Below are 21,411 nucleotides of genomic sequence, written 5' to 3' on the forward strand. Positions count from 1 at the left end.
AAAAATTTTTCCCACACAAAACTCCCTCAGTCTGGAGTTCTTGTAAGTGGGCACTGCTCTCAGACTTGAGGTGTTTCAGGATACAAGCTGGCCAGACACTTAGCAGGCACTTAGCCAGCTTAGGCCTATGGAATTTTCCACCCCCAGCTAAAGAAAAGAGTAGTGAGGTGTGTGTGTGTGTGTGTGTGCACGCGCGCGTGCGCATGTGTGCGCACGCTCACGGGTGTGTGTGTATGTTTAAAAGAGAAAGAGATGGTTTCGCATCACGAGAGAATAACTCTTCGGTTGACTAGCCCCAAGACACCTCTCATGTGTGCTGTGTGAGAGACACTTCCCTCATCCTGAAGGTCAAGTTAGACCAGGCATGGCCTGCCTGCATTTCCAAGGTAACTGTAGGACCCTTTTCCAAAAACAGGTTTCTAAAACACATGGTCGGAGAAATAGCGAGAGGGACTGGAAAAATCTCTCTGATCTCCTTCTGGTTTCATGATTTCAGTCGAGAGATAAATTGAAACTTCTGCTCTTCACCCAATCCAGTTGCTGCCATCTTAGAGACACACCACAAAAACTCACTCACTGGCTGATCACGTGGGCACCAGCCCTCCTCACCCTGGCAAGCGTAATATCCCTGATGAGCTGGAGGCAGAGAGCTTTCCTGCACTGAAGGAGTGCTCTAGCATAGATGTGGATTGCATTTTCTATTTTTACATCGATTCTAATTGGCCACGGCTATATTTCTCTGAGGCCCGGCCTAGCTTTTCTCGGGCCTGTTGGCTAAGTGACCTGACTGTAGTGCATTGACAATTGTGTAAAAGGTTGGGGGACTCCCCCCCACCAAGATTTTGTTTATAAAATCTATAGGGACAAAAGTTGCATTAACTATCTTCTCTTTCTTCAGCTACGTTTTTTCCTTTCTTCCCCCCCTTGGTAGGAAAACAGTTCCAATTCTCCTTATCAGCCAGCTCACTGAAAACATTCAGATGTTCTCAAGGAATTAGCTTAAAAATGGTTTCTGATGTGTTCATGTACTACCAATCTATACTAATCTATAAAAGATGGAAGAATTGTTAACTGGAGTCCTGTTGAAGTCTCCTCCGGAAATTGGTGTCTTCTCCAGATGATAGGCTCTTTCCCTTCAGCCCGGCTCATTTTATTTTATTCTGTTTTATTTCGTATTATGTTCTTGATGTATGGCTTTCTGTTTCAGGGATGCCTTAGAACTCTGGAACGTGTGGAGCTGTGGTATATACCAGAAGGAACTAGAAACCAAGTGTGTTGTTGGAGAGGGAGCTAGAGAGAGAGAGAGAGGTGTGCTGAGCTGTGGAAGGTAACTGCCTTAGCTGAGAGAAAAGATAGATACTTTCCTTCAGTGCGTGCCAAAATCTCAAGGGAAGTGTTTTTAGAATGGTTGCTTGAACTGAAGCAGAGAATCTATTTCCACTGATTTCTTGTTAAGGGATTAAATCTACTTAGAGTAAGGTGGGGGGGGATGGAGGAAGGCAAGACAAGGACTTAATCTGAGGAAACTAAAGGATACAAAAAAGTTCAGACTGAAAGGAGGTTTTTCTTTTTGTTTTGTTTTCCCCATTATAATAGAGTAGGAGACCAGAGATTAAAATATTAACAATATTTAACAAGGGTAGTGGTCTCTTTTTAGATTCTGATAGGAAGAACTCAGACCCTTTAGAAGTTGTTCTAGGTAAATGGGCTGGTTTTCTCAGAGCCCGCAGGGGTGAGTAGACATTGGTTCAGGGGGTGGAGGCAATATACACCGTGAACTTGCATCATTCAGGACCCCCCATCAGTTAGTGAAGGAATGTAGTGGATACTCGGGGTGCTGGTCTCCGAGGGAGATGGAAGCTAGAGACTTGGGACTGCTGGAAACGTGTAGAGGCCGCATTTCTTTTGGGAGTCAAGGGTGGAGGGCCCGGTGATCCGGGTCAACCTGCCCTCACTTCCACTGTCCTCAGGTGGAAGAGGAGTGAAAGCCCACCCCTGGGCCAGACCCACGTCTGTCAAGGCAGCAAACCCTCCTAGACAGGGATGGTAACAATGGCGGCTGCCCCTCTTAGCCCTTGAGATTTTGTCTGAGGCTGGCCCCCTCTGGGCCCGGCTTCCTCTCTCTTGACTCTGTCCTCTCCCTACCACGTTGCTTTCTTCCCCTTCCCACCTTCTGCCACCCTTTAACTGTCCTCCCCTCCCTGTGATTTTCTTCAAGTGCTGCTCTTGGTGGTGTTCCCCTCCCTGCACTGCCACCGTCTGGGAAAATCTGTGTATCTGGTCCAGCCCGAGCACCAGAGCTCTCCCATAGCCAGCCCTTGGCTGCTCCCTTCCGCCATGCTTCTGTGGTGGGCGCGCTCCCACTCTCCCTTTCTCCTCTTTCTCTCTCCTTTTCTCACCTCTTCCTTCCCCCTCTCCTCAGTGTTTGGCCACAAAGTGTTCTCCAGGGGACAGAGCCATGTTTATTTTTTTTAACCTTTTCTTTAGCCAAGGATGGAAAATTCCAGAGGCCTGAGCTAGTGATGGCCGGGTGCCTTTTCTGGAAATCCAGTGGCCTGCATGCCAAGGAAATGTCGTGGAGCTACACATCTGGCAAGGTTGTCCCCCCAAATGTCCTGGCTTTGGATTTAGTTCCAACTAAACGAAGTGGAGGTTCTAGCTGCAGAATTATGGACTAAGAATGAAGAGTTTAGGAAATGAGATAATTAAAAAAAAAAAGAAAGAAAAGAAATGATATAATTACAGATACAGAGCCCAGTTTACGTCACTTTGTTTTTTTTCTGCTGGGTTTAGTTGGGAAAGAGTGGCCTTTGGCTTAGTAGACCTTCCAAAAGTGAAGCATGACAGAAGTTCCTGTAGCTTAATTTAATGGAGGATTGTGCTCTGCTGGGGTCGTTATTTGGTACATTTCAGAGTGGGTTTCCTGGCGGGGGGCAGGAACATCCCCCCGCTTTGACACCAGATGGAACTGAGGAAGTCCATCCCATCGCCATGTTTCTTGCTCCCTCCCTGGAGGAACCATTTAAACAGGATTTCGTCCACATGTCCCTAGTGGTATAACAAATCCGAGTGGATCATCTGGACAGTAAGCAACACAGTTCTTGTCTTGAAATAGCCAGAAAGCCACCGCCATTCTGCTGCCTCTCGGGAGAATGAGGGAAAATAACAGAATCCTCAAACCCAGAAAAATACCAAGTCTACCTGCATTGGTTCTACATTACTCTAAGCAAGCACCCAGATTTCCTGGTGGGGCTTTCACGCCCTTTCCTGTCCACCAGTAAGGCCTGGCCCACCCTTGAATTCTCTTCTCCCGCCACATCCCTTCCTGTGGTCTGGATCCGGGCCACGCTGGGCCACTGCTGCTCCCCAAGCACACTTGCCCCCTCTCTCCCCTCTAGGGCCTTTGCACATGCTGACTCTTCTTCCTGGAATGCCCTTCCAGCCCCTTCCCTGCTCAAGGGAATCCCATCTTTCCTGCAGGGTTGAGGTCAAATGGCCGTTGTCCCTCCCCTCCCCCATTTGGAGCACATTGCTCCTTCTGCAGGCTGATCGCCTGCATCGATTTCCGGGGACTGCCGTAACAAGTTACCACAAACTGGGTGGCTTCAAACAACACATTTATTTTCTTGTAATTCTGAAGACCAGAAGCCTGAAATCGCTATCCCTGGGCCGTGCTCTGTCCAGAGAACTTAGGGAAGGATTGCATCAGTCCCTTGCCTCTCTCAGCTCTGGGAGCTGTCAGCATTCCTTGGCCTGTGGCTCCATCACTCCAGGCTCTGCCTCTGTGACCACATTGCCTTCTCTTCACCTGTGTCAGAGCTCCCTCTGCCTCTTCCCTATAAGGTCATTTGTGATGGCGTTTGGGGCCCAACCCAGTAATCCAGAATGATCCCCTCACCTGGAGACCCTTGACTTGTGTAAGGACCTTTTTGCCGTAAAGGTAACATTTGCGGGTTCCAGGGATGGGGATGGGGGCAGATCTTGGGGTGGGGGTGGGGGCATTTTTTCATCCTACCACACTAGTTGTCTCCAGCTCTGGGGAGATGATTTCATTCTGCCCCAGAGCTATGGCTCACAGCTTCTCCTGCCCTTGAGAATGTAAATACCTTCAGGAGCCGGCAGGAAGTGAAAGGAGCTCATGCATACCAGCCAGAGCTCCAGCAGGGCCCAGCGAGTCCCCTGACAATCTGTGTTGCCTTGGGTCCCCAGTTTAACTGGGTGGAACTTTCTTGCGCTCCTTGCTCAAATGGAGATCTTGGTGTCCACCCGCAGCGGGCCTGCGGAGTTGGTTCTAACAGCAAAACAAAACAACCCACCCCCACGTTTGAACACCCTCCATGTGCAAAGTAAGGGATTGCGCAAAGGTCCACCCATACACCAGAAAACCATGCAGTCATCAAAATGACATCTAGCTGTATTACCCACATGGAGAGAAGTTTAGGTTATGGAAACACACAATCGGATTTTTGTCAAAGAGAGCACATGTGATATGTGTGAAGGTAGTTACTGAATCCCTCTGTGCCCTCAGTTTCCTCATCTGTAAAATGGAGATGATAGTTCTGACCTCAGCAGGTTGTTGTTAAGGATCCAGTAAAATACCACAATAAAGGCCACAGAACAAGGCCTGGAGCATAGCAAGCACTGAATAAATGTTGTTAGATTCAAAGAAAACATTCTTCGAAGGTGTGTAGGATGGGGTGTGTGTATTTATGATGTATGGGTGTATATAGAATATGAGTAGTACGGGGGCACTAGGGTGACTCTGGCTCAGGTCATGATCCCGGGATCCTGGGATGGAGCCCCGAGTTGGGCTCCCTGCTCAGCGGGGAGCCTGCTTCTCCCTCTGCCTGCTGTTCCCCCTGCTTGTGCTCTCTCTCTCTCTCACATAAATAAATAAAATCGTTTAAAAAATTAAAAAATATAAACAGTATGTATCTCTGGCTGGTGGGATTATAACTTTTATTCTTGCTTTGCTTTCTGTTCCATAAATGTTCATTTATTTTGCGTGAAGCATGTGTTATTTTTATAATCAGAAAATGTAGAATTCCAGACCAGTTCCATACTTACCTTGCTGTATTTATGTGTCATGTATAAATATATATGTGATGTGTAATATTTGGATAATTAACATGATGCCATTGTTGTTAAGATAATTTCTCCACTAATCCTGCTTTTCCTTGCCCCCTATTGTTTTTTTTGTTTGTTTGTTTTAAAGATTTTGTTTATTTATTTGACAGACAGAGATCACAAGTAGGCAGAGAGGCAGGCAGAGAGAGAGGAGGAAGCAGGCCTCCCGCCAAGCAGAGAGCCCAATGCGGGACTTGATCCCAGGACCCCGAGACCATGACCTGAGCCGAAGTCAAAGGTTTAACCCACTGAGCCACCCAGGCGCCCCTTGCCCACTGTTTTGTACACCTCACATTCTCGCTCTGTTGAATCAATACATTGAGGATGGTCTAGAAATTAGAGACTTCAGTTCCCATTTGCTTTCCATTTCCACCTACTGAATTATTCTGCAGTTTTTGATCACAATGCATTCTCTACAAAGTGAAGTTTCAAAAGGTGTATGTGTGAATACACATAAACACACACGATATATATGCCTGTGTGACTACATAGATCTGTATAATGTTTCCTATTTGTTTTTAAAGATTTTATTTATTTGAGAGAGAGAGAGAGAGAGAGCCCAAGTAGGCAGAGCAGCAGGCAGAGGGAGGGGGAGAAGCAGGCTCCCCTGCTGAGCAGGGAGCCTGAGGTGGGGCTCCATCCCAGGACCCTGGGATCATGACCTGAGCTGAAGGCAGACGCTTCACGAACTGAGCCACCCAGGTGCCCCTGTTTACTATTTTTTAAATAAACTTTGAGAGGCAGAAATGCCTACCTTGAATTTCCTGCAATGTAAATTTAAATTGCTCTCAAGCTCCGTGCCGTGGGAAATGTGCCTCAGGTCGCTGATAATCGCAGTCAGCCTTTGCTGCCATTAATAATACCAATCACTAGAGGGACTTAACATTTCAAGGAAAGCTAATTAATAGGCGATATGCACGGATACTGCAGAGATTTCTGGGTGCAATTTTCCTGCTTTTGCCCATGCTGTATCTCTTTTCTTTTATTTCAGAATAATGGTAGGCTTCTTGTGGCTTTGAGAACACATGGATGGGAGAATGACCGAGAAATGAGGAGCTCTGAAAGGGAAGGTCTTGCCTTTGACATTTAGGATAATTAGATTATGGTGTACAGCTTGGAGAACCGGGCCTTTTTCCCGGGGTACACAGTATGCCTTTCTTCTTCCATCCGCACACCCATCCTTGAGTTCCTTTCTTTCTCGAGGCTTCTCTTCTTCTTTCTTCTCCCCTGCTCCCTTTTCCGTCCCTCACTTCCTTCCCGGCCTCCGCCCCCCAACTCTGATCATGACGTAAAACTGATAGAGAAAAATCGATCTGTTGTATTTCATCTGTGTTTGGAATAGTTCTTCGTCACTTAAAAAGGAGGGGGGGTGGGAGGCCCGACTGGGCAGAGCACAGAGGGTTTCTGACACTGTCATGGGCGATACGTGCGTGCCCTTGGGTGTTTGTTCAAACCCATAGAATGGACGACACCAAGAGTGAACCCTGATTTGAAGCGTGGGCTCTGGGTGGTGACGATGATGGATGACGGGCGAGTGTGGGCTCATCGGCTGTAACCAATGTACCAGTGTGGTGTGGGATCGGTGATCCCAGAAGAGCTGCTGCATGGAGTGTGTGTGGGGGCGGGGGGTACACGGGAACGGAGCTCTCTGTACTTTCTGCTCAATTTTGCTCTGCTCCTGGTGGGGAAAAACCTGTCTATTTTTTTAAAAAAGTAAGATGCATAAAGCATGGTGTTTTTCCTTTTGTGAAAATGAAACTTCAGTGCAGTTCTCTTGTGCTTCTAAGTGGACCACTCATTTCTCCTGCCCGTCAGGGGTCCTCATTTTCTGGCCCCCATCCCTGCTAGGTCGGAAGGCTGTTTTCCCAGCTCTCTCGCCAGCTGGTTTGGCAGGATTGGGAAGGCTAGCCAAGGCAGACTGAACCCTTTGAAGGCTGGGGATGAAAAGTGCTAGGTAAAAGCGAAGCCATTGTGGCGTTAGAATGGGGGATGATGACTCAGAAATTGAGCAGGTCCGGCTCCTCACTGGGTGACCCTGGTGGCCGCGCACCGCACCCCCACCCCATGGGTCCTGGAAGCCGAAATCAGGCCAGGGGGAAGCCGCACCTGCTAAGGAAATTCAGGCTTTGGTACTGCTGTGTTTGCTCCGAAGCCCACGTGCAAATCAAATAATTTAGCATACATTAGGGGAATCTGATTTTTGAATAAACTTGATTGGAATCCTTTGGCAAGGCGAAGAATCCTTTTGTCATGCAAACGAGCACCCACTCACTTACACCTTTTGGAAGGTAGGATTTAATGGTTGAGGTTTTTCTGAGCTACCTCGCTGTTTAAAATCAAGCTGTTTTGGTGCCTGGGAGAGTAGCAGCGCTCTGGGAAGTCGCTTTAACTCCTTCAGCGCCGGGGAAGCCACTCAGGGATTGTTTCTGGGAACTAATAATACCCTTGTCACCTGAAAGATTTAAAATAGCCTTTGTAAGTGGCTCCTTCATCTCTGGAAGAACATGACTCATTCCTTCAGTGTAACCTGAAAGAAATCCAAGTGTCAGAAGAGCTTGGGGGCGGGGTGTGGGGTTGGGGAGCCGGGTGGCTCAGTGGACTGGGTGTCTGCCTTGGCGCAGGTTTTGATTCCAGGGTCCTGGGATCGAGTCTGGCAGCAGGCTCCCTGCTCAGTGTCAGGCGTCTGCTTCTCCCTCTGCCTCTTCCTGCTGCTCCCCAGCTTGCGTGCGCTCTCTCTCACTCTCTCTCTCTGTCAAATAAAATAAATAAAATCTTAAAAAAAAAAAGGAAGATGCTTGGGGAATGGATTTGAATTATACTTGTAAACATCAGTACTAGAAGTTTTAAATATTAGGAAACCAATATGATGTGGGTTGGAAAGTTGATGGTTGGAGTCAGTATATTAGGATTTGGCCCAAAGAGCAAGGGGTGAATTGGCAGTCCTTTCTAGAATACTCCTTGGGGAAATGTTTGCTGGCCTCGTTCAGGGTCTTGAGCTCCTGCTGTACTCTGGGTACCAAAGGTTGTCATATTCTTTTGTCCAGGGAGCCCTCCCCTGCCCCACTCCCCTCACACTCCCCCCTCCCCCACCACCGCCCTGATCCCCTGCAAGCAGCCTTTGGATCCATCTTCTGCCAATGACCGGTGGAAGGAAACCGTGTAGTAGAAGGAGTCTTGGCATTAGTGCTGGGAGATAGATCGCATTCCTGTACCTCTTAAAACCCATGTTCTTGACAATATAAAATGGGGCCATGGAGGGTGTGGTTCTCCAAGCCTGGGTCAGCCTTTGCCTTTCATTGACCTCAGTGGATGCCACTTAATGGAAAAATATGATCAGGGTTCACCCTATGGAATCATTGCTTAATATTGTAGATGACTCATTGGAACTGGTGTGTTAGAAAATCACTTCCAGATGTGTAGCAGAAACTTTTCCAAAAGGAAGAAATAAACTCTGGAAAACTGGGTTAGTTTTCTTTTTTCTTTTTGTGATCTTAGGGCAAGAACCAAATCTTCCTGTATATGGTTGACCAATATGTACTTGGGGTTCTAAGTATTAGGACCCAGTTCACTTACTTTTAGACTGGCACCCACAGAGGTGGAGGGCTGCCTTCAGCCCCTGCCTCCCTATCCTCTCCCCGCCCCCAATCTCCCATCTCCCAACAATGAATGGTCTGGTAGCCTTACCTGGTTCCTCAGGCACTGTCCTCATTCTTTATGATTATCAGCAAACATTTATCTAGCATTCCGAGTGTGAAGGCGTGTTGCTAGGTCCTGGGAAGGATGGGAGGACTACCCTGTTGGAGAAGAGCAGAAGTGCAGGTAAATACTGCAGAGCGACTGAGCGCATGGCCTCGGGTGTCAACACTTGGGCGGAAGTGTCACTTTCTGGTTGTGGACTATTGGGAAAGTTACTTAACCTTTCTAAGTCTCAGTTTGTCTATCAAACGGGTGTGCGGGTGGTAATAATGCCTACTTCCTAAGGGAAGTGTGACACCTAATGAGATGGGTCACGGTAAACACTGGGCACCGGCTTAGTGTCAGCCATTATTAGGTATCTAATTTGCATTCGCCTCCCGTGTGTTGTGTATGTGTGTGTGAGTGTGTGACAGAGAGAAACCATGGAACATGCGTCGTTGACTGACGCCTTCCCAGAAGCAACCAGCCTTTGATTTTTTGATTTCCTTTTAAATGGATTTCACTCCAGGGCACCTGGGTGGCTCAGTTGAGCTTCCAACTCTTAATGTCAGCTTGGTCGTGATCTCAGTGTCCTGAGATTGAGCCCTGTGTTGGGTTCTGCACCTCGGGTGGACCCGGCTTGGGATTCTCCCTCTCCCTCTGTGCACTCCCTCCCCACAATGGTGCGCATGCGCTCGCTCTTTAAAAAAAAAAAAAAAAAAAAAGGATTTCACTCCAGCAAAGAATTCACTGGCTTCTCCTATTCAGTGATGTTTCAGTTGGGCCCTCTTAAAAGAGGTAATGTGTTGTCATCTCCTTGGAGGCACCAGATGACAGGTCTTAGAGCTCACACTGCGTAAGTCAAAAGGAAAATATTTGTAAGCAGCCCAGCCCAGAGCCCTTGCAAAAGCCAAGCCTGCTTCAAACAAGGTGTTTTTAGGAAATACAATCTTAACATTTTCCACCCAGCTTACGTTTTCACGACATACCTCTCACCGTCTTGTAGTGGAGTACACTGCATTTGTAGTTCTGTTCGTGAATTGCAAAACGCCTTCTGTATACTAGAGTGTGAGAACGACATTTCTGAAGCCTGAGAAAGATCATAACTGTTCCTGTTCAATGAAATGTATGTCTCCATTAAAAAATGGGGGCACCTGGGTGGCTCAGTTGGTTAAGCGACTGCCTTCAGCTCAGGTCATGATCCTGGAGTCCTGGGATCGAGTCCCACATCAGGCTCCCAGCTCCATGGGGAGTCTGCTTCTCCCTCTGACCTCTCCTCTCATGCCCTCTCACTCTGTCTCTTTCTCGAATAAATAAATAAATAAATAATATTTAAAAAAAAATGGTTAGGAATTTGTGAAACTGCCACCAAAGAACCCCAGGGGTGGTAAAGAGCGTGTATGCCCGAGTTAGACAGCGCTGCCTGGAATCCTGACTATACTAGGTATGGTATTTTAAGAGAGAGCAGGCTGGGTGGGGGGCAGAGGGAGAGCGAGAATCCTAAGCAAAGTCCCCACTGAGCACTGAGCCGACACGGGCTCGATCTCACAACCCTGAGATCATGACCTGAGCTGAAATCAAGCATTTGACACTTAACCGTGGTGCCCCCTAGGTGCCCCCTGACTGTATTCGTTTTCTGTTGCTGCTCAGCCCATTGCCACACATTTAGCAGCTTAGAAAAACTTTATTTCATAATTTTCTTTGGGTCAGAAGTATGGGCAGGTCTCAGCTGGAGTCTCACAGGTGTTGGCAGGGCTGTGTTGTCATCTGGAAGCTCAGGGGCCTTTTCCGAGCTCCTTCAGGCTGGCGCAGCTTGGTTCCTTGTGGTTGTAGGACTGATTGGTCCTGTTTTCTTGCTGGCTCTCAGCTACAAGTGGGCGTGGCTGTCAGCTTGCAGAGGGACACCTTCAGGTCCTGGCTGTGTGAGCCTTTCTCACCGTGTCAGTCTACTTCTAAAAGCCAGCAGGTTGGGGCACCTGGGTGACTCAGTCCGTTGAGCATCTGACTCTTACTACGTTTTTGACTACGGTCATGATCTCAGGGTTGTGAGATTGAGCCCCACCTGGCTCCCCACTACCCTGTTTCTCTCCCTCTTCCCCTCCTTCCTCTCCCTTTTCCCCTCTCCCCACTCTCTCTCCCTAAAAATAGATAAATGAACCTAAAAAAAAAAAAACAGCAGGTGATTTACTCTTTCCAGGAAGGGCCTGGTCCCTTGGGTAGGGTGGGTCACCTGATTAGGCCAGGCCCACCCAGGACTATCTCCCTTTTGATTGACTTGGCGTCAATTTGTTATTCACATACTCAAGGGAGTGCCACCTCATCATCTTCCTATGTTCCACTTACATTCAAGGCGAGGAAATTTTACCGGGCAAGTAGACTGTGGGAAGGAATCTTAAGGGGCAACTTAGGATTCAGCCTACTGTGTTGACTGTATCACCCACTTGGGCAAGTTGCCCAACGTCTTTTGGTCTTGGTTTTCTCCCTGGTAAAATCTGAGTAGCAATAGCATTTTCTGCCTCATAGGATTCTTGTGAGAATTAAATGAGGTGTGACACAGGCAGGGGATTTAGCACAGCGCTTGGAGCTTAGCAGACTTGCAATAAGTGCGAGAATTGTGGCAGAGAAGAGCTACTTTTCCTTCCCCACTCTTACCTTTCCTCTTACCACCCCCTTAATGAAATGGCTTTGTAGGTAGAGCATGTGAGCATATGCTAAAGAGGTCGAGGGTTTTAGTTCCTTGATGATTTAAGTACAAAAAGGGATGTCCTAAGAATAAAAGTTATTGAATGTAAGTTTCTTTTATTATTCTTATTTCTTTCATTTCATTCTATTTTACTTTTTATTTTTATTTTTGTTTTTTTTTAAGATTTAATTTATTTGACAGAGATCACAAGTAGGCAGAGAGGCAGGCAGAGAGAGAGGAAGAAGCAGGCTTCCCACTGAGCAGAGAGCCTGATGTGGGGCTCGATCCCAGGACCCTGAGATCATGACCCGAGCCGAAGGCAGAGGCTTTAACCCACTGAGCCACCCAGGCGCCTCTCTATTTTATTTTTTAAAGATTTATTTATTTGAGAGAGAGTGAGAGAGTGCTCATGCTCAGGGTAGGGGGAGCAGAGGGAGAGAAACTCAAGTAGATTCTGTGCTGAGCGTGGGCCCAGATGCAGGGCTCGATTCCATGATCCCACAACCCCATGGCTCTAAGACCATCATGACCTGAGCTGAAACCGAGAGTTGGATGCTCAACCAACTGAGCCACCCAGGTGCCTCTGTTTTTTTTTTTCTTTGTAAAGATTTTATTTTTTAAGTAATCTCTATACCCAACTCAACCCTGAGACCAAGAGTCGCCTGCTCTACCGGCTGAGCCAGCCAGGTGCCCCCAACACAAATTTCTCAGCTAACTCTTTTGGAAGGTCTAGGTGAAGGCCTCCTTCCAGATACCCTTTGGACTTGATTCTTTGCTAGATAAATGCAGGTGCACTACTCATTTCATGCTCTCCCCTGCCCTGAGGTTTGAAGTATGTTTCCTAGTTAAAGGAAAAGTTTCAGATATTAGTCTGCTTAGGAAAAAAGGAGTGATCTAGATCAGGGATCGAGAGTTGAAATCGGTTTTGATAGCAAATACGTACTTTGTAGAGCAGGAAATAACAATTTATAGGCAGGACCCACACAGGGTTTCTAACCTTTAGTCTGAAGATACTCAGCGGTTCAGCCTCAGAACGGTCCTGAAATTTAATTTTTTCGCAGGAACCACTGAAGCACTGCTATTTCAGGGGGTTTGAGGATGGTTTCAGGGCCATTCTAGAAGAAAATGAGGATGTGTTGCTTCTTCCTGTTGCCTGTAGAAATTGATTATACTTCAGAATACTTGCAAAAATAAATTCCTGCGTGACCAATAGCTGTTTAGAAGCCACAGTTTGCAGGTCGGAGTGGACGGGAGTGGGGAGGGGGCAAAGAACCCAAGGGCAGAGATCCAGGAAGGGTCATGTGTGCCACTGACAGATGCTGGGAATCACTTCCAGAGAGTTTGATTCTGCAGAATGGAGCCGATCTCGGACGTCCCTTTTCACAACGATGACTTACATGTTCCATTCCATTCAGTAGCGCCAACCCTGCGTGTTTCGTTTCTGGGTGAGAAGTTTGGAAGTTTGAGTATATGTTGTCCAGAACCAGCTAGCGGGAAGATAGCTTATGGGTGGAAGTGGGGAACCTTTAAAGTCTGCAGGATTCTGCTGCCCCCCACTCTCCCACCTGCCTCACCTTGGGCTCACCTACCACACGCGGCCTGAGTTCCCTTTCTGTGACTCCCTAGCCTATCAGTGCCTCTAGCATTAGCTGCCCAGGGGGGAGCCATGTTGGGGAAGGAGTTATGAGTTGTTAACTTGTTGAGAAGATCTTAGTTCTTGTTCCTGTTACATCCACCCAGGGATGTCTCAAAAGAGGTATAAGGATTCCCTTCCTTTTATCTATACTTTAGGCTACCTGCCTGCTCCCTAAAAATTTTATCTGTACAGCCTTTAAAAAATAAAGTTGTTGGGGGCGCCTGGGTGGCTCAGTGGGTTAAGCCTCTGCCTTCGGGTCAAGTCATGATCTCAGGGTCCTGGGATTGAGTCCCACATTGGGCTGTCTGCTCAGTGGGGAGCCTGCTTCCCCCCTCTCTCTGCCTACTTGTGATCTCTCTCTCTCTCTTTCTGTCAAATAAATAAATAAAAATCCTTACTTAAAAAAAATTAAAGTTGATGAAAAGCTTTTGTGTACCAGAGGACACAAATTTGCTTTTGCAAAACATATATCTGATAAAGGATTAATGCTCGGAATGTATGATTTAAAAAGCCTCAGAGAACTTGAATAAACATTTCTCCAAAGAAGATGTGGCAAATGGCCACTAAACCTAGGAAAAGACGCTCAGCCTCACTAAGCATTGGGTGAATGCAAATCAAAACCACAGCCAGTTACCACCTCACACCCATCAGGATGGCTGTTATCTAAAAACAACAAAACAAAAGGGGGCGCCTGGATGGCTCAGTCGGTTTGGCATCCGTCTCTCGATTTTGCCTCAGGTCGTGATCTCGGGGTCCTGGGGATTGAGCCCTTTGTCCGGCTCCCTGCTCAGCAAGGAGTCTGCTTGTCTCCCTCTCCCTCTGCCCCCCACCCCCACCCCATTTGCTTGCTCTCTCTAAAATAAATAAATCTTTAAAAAATAATAAAAATTGGGGCACCTGGGTGGCTTAGTCGGTTAAGTGGCTGCCTTCAGCTTAGGTCATGATCCCAGGGTCCTAGGATCGAGCCCAGCATCTGGATCCTTGCTCAGCAGGAAGCCTGCATCTCCCTCTCCCTCTGCCTGCCACTCTACCTGCTTGAGCTCTCTCTCTCTCTGTCAAGTAAATAAATAAAACCTTTAATGAAAAAATGAAAACTAACACCTAATAGATGTTAGAGAAGATGTGGAGAAATTAGAACCCCAGTGCCCCACCGGTGGGAATGGAAAATGGTGTGGCCGTTGTGGAACACAGCTTGGCAAGTTCCTCAAAAACTTAAATTTAGAATTACCATATGATTCGGCAATTCCCCTTCTAGGTATATACCCACAAGAAATGAAAGCAGGAACTGCTACGGGTACTTGCACCCCCAGGTTCCCAGCAGCGTTCTCCACAATAGTCAAAAGACAGAAACAACCCAGATGTCCATCCACAGAGACCCACAACCTGGTGTATATGTACAATGGAATATTATTCAGCCTTTGAAGGAATGCAGTTCGGATACATGCTACAACGTGATGAGCCTTGAAAGCGTCATGCTAAGTGAAACAAGCCAGACACAAGAGGACAAGTAGTGTTTGGCTCTGTGGATAGGGGGTATCCGGAACAGGCAAATTCAAAGAGACAGAAGGCAGATTAGCTGTTACCAGCGATTGGGGGCTGGGGGGAGGGGGGAAGGAGGGGTTTGTGTTTAATGCATGCAGAGTTTCTGTTTGGGATAATGAAAAAGACCCAGGGATGGACAGTGGTGATGTTTGCACAATAACGTGAGTGTCCTCGATGCCACAGAAGTGTACACCTAAAGATGGTTCAAGTGGTCAATGTTGGATCATGTCTGTTTCACCATAGTGGGGAAAAAAAAAACCCAACGCATAAAATTGATTATATGCTTTTGGATTATAAACAGCAATACTTGTCTATGCTGGAAAAATGGGGGGAGAAACAGAAAAGAAAAAGTAAGGAAAAAAATGGCCCATAATTCCACCACTCAGATTACCTACATTTTTCATGTTTTTCTTTGACTGTAGTTACTCTCTCCTTGTCAGCACAGATGACAGTCACTTTCGGCCACTTCCTGTAAAGGCGGTTCAGTAACACCTCCCGTTCTTCCCCAGCGAAATCTCAGGGCCTTAAGCAGTACACAAACAGAAGAGACATCAGAAAGCCCTCTCGGTAGAGGAAAGCATCCCTCCGCAGCAGCGCGGTGCCTCCCCGGCTGTGACCACATCATGGGAGCAGCTGCTGGCCAGGCCGCAGGGACCTCGGGTCAGCAGGTCTGGCTGCCGGCCACGGTTTTATGAAAAGCATACAGAAAGGCCTTCAAAGTCTTTGCTCTTTCCTCCTGCTTCACAGTGAGCCCCAGAGCGGCGTCATGTTTAGACATCCTTTCAAGGCCTCCTTAGACAAGAAACGGTGAGGGTTCTAATCTCTTGCTCTCAGCCGGGTCTGTCCAGTGACCGCTCCCAGGGCCTTGCAAAGGGAGCTCTGGCCTCAGGTCCCCCAGGGATTGGAAGATGCCGAGCTTTTGCCAGAGCCTTCCTCTGCCCATTTACTCGGTGACCACATTGTAGGCTTGGAAGTGGCTGCTCCTGGGTCATATTTACACGGTAGCAAAGGCCAGCCTTTGACCTAGCCTGAGGCTGTGGCTTCTACCATGCAAAACCAGCGTGTTCCAGAGTTCTAGGAAACTCACCCGCCTAGACGTGGATTGAAGCCTCCGATGGTCACAGGAAAGAGGAAAAGACCTGGTGGTTTAGCAAGGAGGAGGGGGTGACTGAGACAGAAAGCTTTTAAGCATTTCACTGGGTACCGCTTTGAATTCTGCCAAGAGATTGATTCGGTTTCCTGTGCAAAAATGGCATATTATTTAAATGCAGGATGAAAATGGCATTGGATAGAACATAGACTTTAAGGGCAAGAATTTTTTCCCTGGGCCCATCCTCTGTCTATAGATTAAAGGAGAGAAGCAATAATCCTGTTTTGCCAGAATTATCTTCTTGGAAAGAATGTAAGCAGTGGTGGGGAAGTAATTACACTGATCCTACCCCTTAAACACAGCAGAAGGCCACATGCAAACAGCGGTGGCCTTTGAAAAGTCACCAGCATTGGAGGCCACACTCCCTCACTGCTCAAAACACAGGGAACGGTTCTCAGAATGAGTTCATGAGTCATGATGATCCCCGGATTTTCCTCTGCAGTCCCACCTAACACGTATTTATTTTCATTGTGGATGTCTTTTATCATTAGATGAGAGTCCGCATTTTGGCTGTAAGGGAAAACTATCGTTAAAAAGAAACAAACACAAAAACACCTGACTTTGAATGGTTTATTGCATTTCATCAATTCTATAATTACATCCTTGTTGACAGCTGCCTTGTCTCCCCGCACACGCCCCCCCCCAATAATACAGGTCCTGTCACTTTAAATTTTCCCCCTCCAGGGCACCTGGGTGGCTGAGTCGGTTAAGCATCTGACTCTTGATTTCGGCTTAGGTCATGATCTCAGGGTTGTGAGATCGAGCCCCTTGCTGGGCGTGGAGCCTGCTTAAGGTTCTCTCTCCCCCTGCCCCCCCATCTCTAAATAAATAAACATAAATAAATAAATAAAGTGTTCCCTCTGTAAGGCTAGAGCTTCACATTGCCTATTGAAATCCCTAGAATTTTTAACACCTTGTGTGAGAAACTCAGAAAAGGATTTACCTCTGACTTTTGGGGTAGTATGTTGTACACAGAGCAGGTGCCCAGTAAATGGTTTATGGGTGGCTGTGTCATGGAAATCAGTGGGGTTTTTGGACCCTAATTCCCAATTTTCTATACTCTGGGCTTTCTCTTATGTTATTTGGAAAACTGTAGCTATCAGAAATCAAGAGGAGTAGAATTCCAATTTGGAAGGAGAAAAATACAGCAAAGAGGTAGAGGGGCATCAAAATAGTGATGGCGGCCGTCTGTGGATGGTGGGATTCCAAGTGACTTTTATTTTCTGTTTTATATTTTTGGATGGAAAATTCTTCAGTGAACATGCGTTGCTTTATAATGACATAAACCAACAAATCTATAAAACGGAGGCAGCCTTTCTTGGGTTACACACTCCTTTGAGATTCTGGAAAACCCTTGGAGCCTTTTCCTAGAAAAAAAAGTATCTACACCGTTTTCTGTAGAATTTTAGTTTCCCCATCCCGTCCAGGGATCACGTAAGACCCCAGATTAGGAGCCCGTGTAGGAAAGGAGAACGTGGCACCCAAGTAGGCATTGTGTGCCAAATAAATGTGATATTCCCACATCAGTGTGGGGACATCTGCTTCGGTCCTAGAGCCCTTGCATCGGGCCATGCAAATCAATCCAGACGCCGCTGTGTGAGCAAGGGCATTTTCCCTTCGCGAAACCTCAAGTGTCCTGCCTGTCCTTGTAGAGGTCACAGGACACTCACAGAAAGCCTTGAGGGTGGGGCTGAGTAGGATTTGTATCCTTATAAATGAACCCCCCCCCCCAAGCTCCCAGTCAGGATTTTCTCCAGCAGCAGCAAAGGAAAAGAGGCAGGGCGTTCTTCTGAATGATCACGGGGTTAGTGAGGGGGCTGTTGGCCATGGGGGCCAGGCTGAATTGAAAATGAAACCAAGGCAGGAATGAGCCATCGTATTGAGAGGGTGTACAAGGGTTATGCTAGCTTAGCTGAAGAATGTACTGGGGAAGAAGGTCGAGAGGATGTTTCCTGGGAAGGACCTAGTTTCGTCATTATGATGGTGATTCTGCCACCTGCTGTAGGTGGAGGTCTGTGGAGATGAGGCTGGTCTAAGGCTAAAGGCTCCCTGGCAGCATTTGTACGGGCTGAGGGCTGGCAGTGCCCAGTGGGGGGCACTTGGTTAAGAGGGTGGGGGAGTGCTTCTTGCTAGTGCTTCTGGGCACGTGTGACAGGGCACGTGTGCACTTTGGATTCGTTTTGGGGCGGGGTGGGGGGAGAAGCCTGAAAATCCACCTGCCCGTGGGCACACTCAGCTCGCAGAGTAATGAATCGGAGCTCGCGGGCGGGAGGGACGGACAGAGAGACAGAGATCGTTTAGGACGAAGTTCAGCAGCGGGGACACTGTCACCAGCACAAATGGCCTTTGACTTGAGTCATCATCGACTTCCAGGTTTAATTTCCGAATGCCTAACAGAAACGATGTTCTCCCTCCGGACCCCATGTTTCTTCGGGTGGGTGTGTCTGGTTTTGGGAAGGTGCCCTCCACGATGCTGTGAATTGACCAAAAGAGAAAGTCCAGAGGGATGATTCACGGTGTTTAAGTGTTCGGTAGCGGGACTCCTTTGGACAGCAGCTGAGACGCGTGTGTATTTTAGGAGTGCTTTGCGGATTTCGGTCGTCATCTGCAACCCGTGGAAGAGGCAGAAAACCTTAAGGCAGAGGGTCTGAGAGATGGGGCCAGCGGATTTGTGGTTTACTCCTTGAACCATTCAAGACAGACTTGACACAGCCATTAAGACAAAGACTAAAGGGCGCCTGGGTGGCTCGGTTGGTTAAGCAACTGCCTTTGGCTCAGGTCATAATCCTGGAGTGTCAGGATCGAGTCCGGCATCGGGCTCCCAGCTCCATGGGGAGTCTGCTTCTCCCTCTGACCTCTCCCCTCTCATGCTCTCGCTCTCACTCTCTCTCAAATAAATAAATAAAATCTTAAAAAAAAAAAAAGACAAAGACTAAACACAGAGCTTTAATTCTAGTGGGGAGAGAGACAGAAGGGGAAGGGGACAGGAACTGCCACTTAGTGCCTTGAGATGGGACTACTGGGGAAGGAAGTACAGGTGTTAGCCGTGGGTTTGAGGAGCTTGGAGGGCCTGGGTAGCTCCGGGTAGGAGGGAGTGGCCATCCGTGCCTAGAGAGATGGGCAGCTTCATGGAGTCAGGGGGTGGGGTTGGGAGGAAAACTCGCAGAGGGGAAGGATTAGCAGAGCTGGGGTAATAGGGCCCTATTGGGACCCTTGCCCACCCTGGCTGGGGGCTGGGTGTGGAGGCCGGATCTCAGAAGCCTCGCTGCTAAACAGTTTGACCGCTTGCTAAACAGCAGACTAGGTGAGCCGTTGTTTGGACTTTAAACAAAGAAATACTGCAATCCAACTTAAATTTCATCTGAAGTTGAACTATTTTGGATCCGATTAGCCATTGCAAAGGTGTTGGAAACGAACCGAGTGCAGACTGGCAGCTGATTTTTTTTTTCCCCCAAAATGAAATGTTCAGGCTGATTTCATCTCTGTCACAGGAGGAAGACGTAAGTATTGCTCTCTCTTTTTAAAAGAAGGTCTCTTTGCATAAACAGAACCCTCAGTTTTATTTTTCCTCCGTAGTTTCGTACACAACTCTAATGAGTAGTTTTCCATAATTCAGTGTATTGCTCCTGGAAAATGTAGACAATGGGGCAAATTTTCAGCCTATGCTGTCATTTTATGGATTAATTTCCATTAGCGCTGACCTTCTGGCTTTCAGCGCATAAATATGAGTAAAACATCTGTTCGTGTCATTCCCCTGCTTCAGAGCCTCTGCTGGCTCCCCCTCACCTACACCAGGAAACAGTCCAACTCATTGCCTTTGTGCACGTGGCGCTTCAAAAATGTGCCTTTCCAGCTCATCTCTGCCATCTCTCCCCATTCTGTCGGTCCCCCGACTCGCTGAACCCAGGCTTTTATTCCTCCATGCCTTTACTTACCCCCTCTCCTTTGCCTGTAGCACCTGTATTCGTCTTGTCTGCCATGGGCATTTTTATTCAGGGCTGGAGGCTGAGCACACACGCCACCTCCTCTCTGAGCTCCCCTCCCCAGTGGGACTCATCTCTCCCTTACCTGGATCCCCCCAGCACCCTGTGGCACCCATCCCAGCCCTTACCTCATCATATTTTAGGGGTCTCTCTTGCCCCCAAGCCCATGAGTTCCTGAAGGACAGGGCCGCCCTCTTGCTGGTCTGTTTTCTGATTTGTAGCCCGCTGTGTCTCTTGTATTTCTGTTTAGAAGAGTTCCAGAAGAGAGACACCTGGGTGGCTCAGTCGGTTGGGTGTCTGCCTTCGGCTCAGGTCGTGATCTCGGGGTCCTGGGGTCGAGTCCCACGTCGGGCTCTCTGCTCAGCAGGGAGCCTGCTTCTCCCTCTGCCTGCTGCTCATCATGCTTGTGCCCCGTCTCTCTGACAAATTAATACAATCTTAAAAAAAAAAAAAAAAAGAGAGAGAGTTCCAAAAGAGTCCTCAGGGAAGGATGGGGCAGGAAGCCTCACTTTTGTAACAGGCAGGCCAGTCAGTGGAATCTACCCATTCTACTGAGGAGCTGCTTGGTGCTTGTGTTCTGGGAGTTCATCTCTTGGTAAATACTGGAGGGATTTTTTAGGTATAAAGAAGTGAAACCGGATATGTTATTTTTTCCTCTTTTAGCCTTCTTTTTATTTTTTTTTAAAGTAGGCTCCACGCCCCACATGGGGCTCGAACTCACACCCCTGAGATCAAGAGCCTCTTGTTCTACTGACTGAGCCAGCCAGGCGCCCCTCTCTTTTAGCTTTCTTAATGACTTGGTTGAGATATAATTCACATACCATACAACTCACCATTACAGTGTGTATTTCAGGGTAGGGGGTCAGGCAAAAATGGGTGAAGGGGAGTGGGAGATAACAAGCTTCCAGTTATGGGAGTCACAGGACGAAACGGCACAATATAGGGAATATATATAGGGAATATATTGTCGTAGCGTTGTATGGTGACAGATGGGAGCTATGCCTGTAGTGAGCAGAACATAATGTATAAACTTTGTCAAATCACTATGTTGTACACCTGAAACTAACATAACATTGTGTGTCAACTACTCAAAAAAAAGGAAAAAAACTATCAATAAACAAATTTTTAAAAAATGTAAATGCCCCACAATGGGTGAATAATTACACGAGTGATGCAGTGAATACCCAGGACTGAATATTTTGCGGTTATGAAAATTATATTTTTCAGTAATTTTAAGAAATGTGGAAAATGCACAGGCAATGATGTTATGTGAAAATGTGGGACACAAATTTTACACGAAATAACTCTCCCATGCGTATGATGGCGTACAACTATTTAGAATACGCATAGGAAAAAATACCTACAAAGTTACAAAAGATAGCAGCAGTGGCAAAAAAAAGTGTATGTTTCCAAGGCCATTGGTTTATTCACAGATATGTGCAACCGTTATCACAGTCAGTTCTAGAATTTTTTTTTTATCCCCTCAAGGTTATTTACTTAAGACCTTCAGAGAATCTTTCCTAGGGGTCAACCCCTGTGATTCTTACTGTAAATGATATCTCTGGGGACAGAGCGTTTGTCATAGGGAAGGAATTGGTTTAAAGAAGGAAGCAAA

The 21,411-nt window shown here is 47.3% G+C and overlaps 1 protein-coding gene across 1 annotated transcript in view; it reads left to right on the top strand.

The window, feature by feature from the left end:
- DOCK11 (dedicator of cytokinesis 11) overlaps window positions 1-21,411 on the top strand; it is a 186,329-nt gene that overhangs the window by 13,133 nt on the left and 151,785 nt on the right. The window lies entirely within an intron of this gene.

The sequence above is a fragment of the Martes martes genome (genome assembly GCF_963455335.1).
Source record: "Martes martes genome assembly, chromosome: X".
NCBI lineage: Eukaryota > Metazoa > Chordata > Mammalia > Carnivora > Mustelidae > Martes > Martes martes.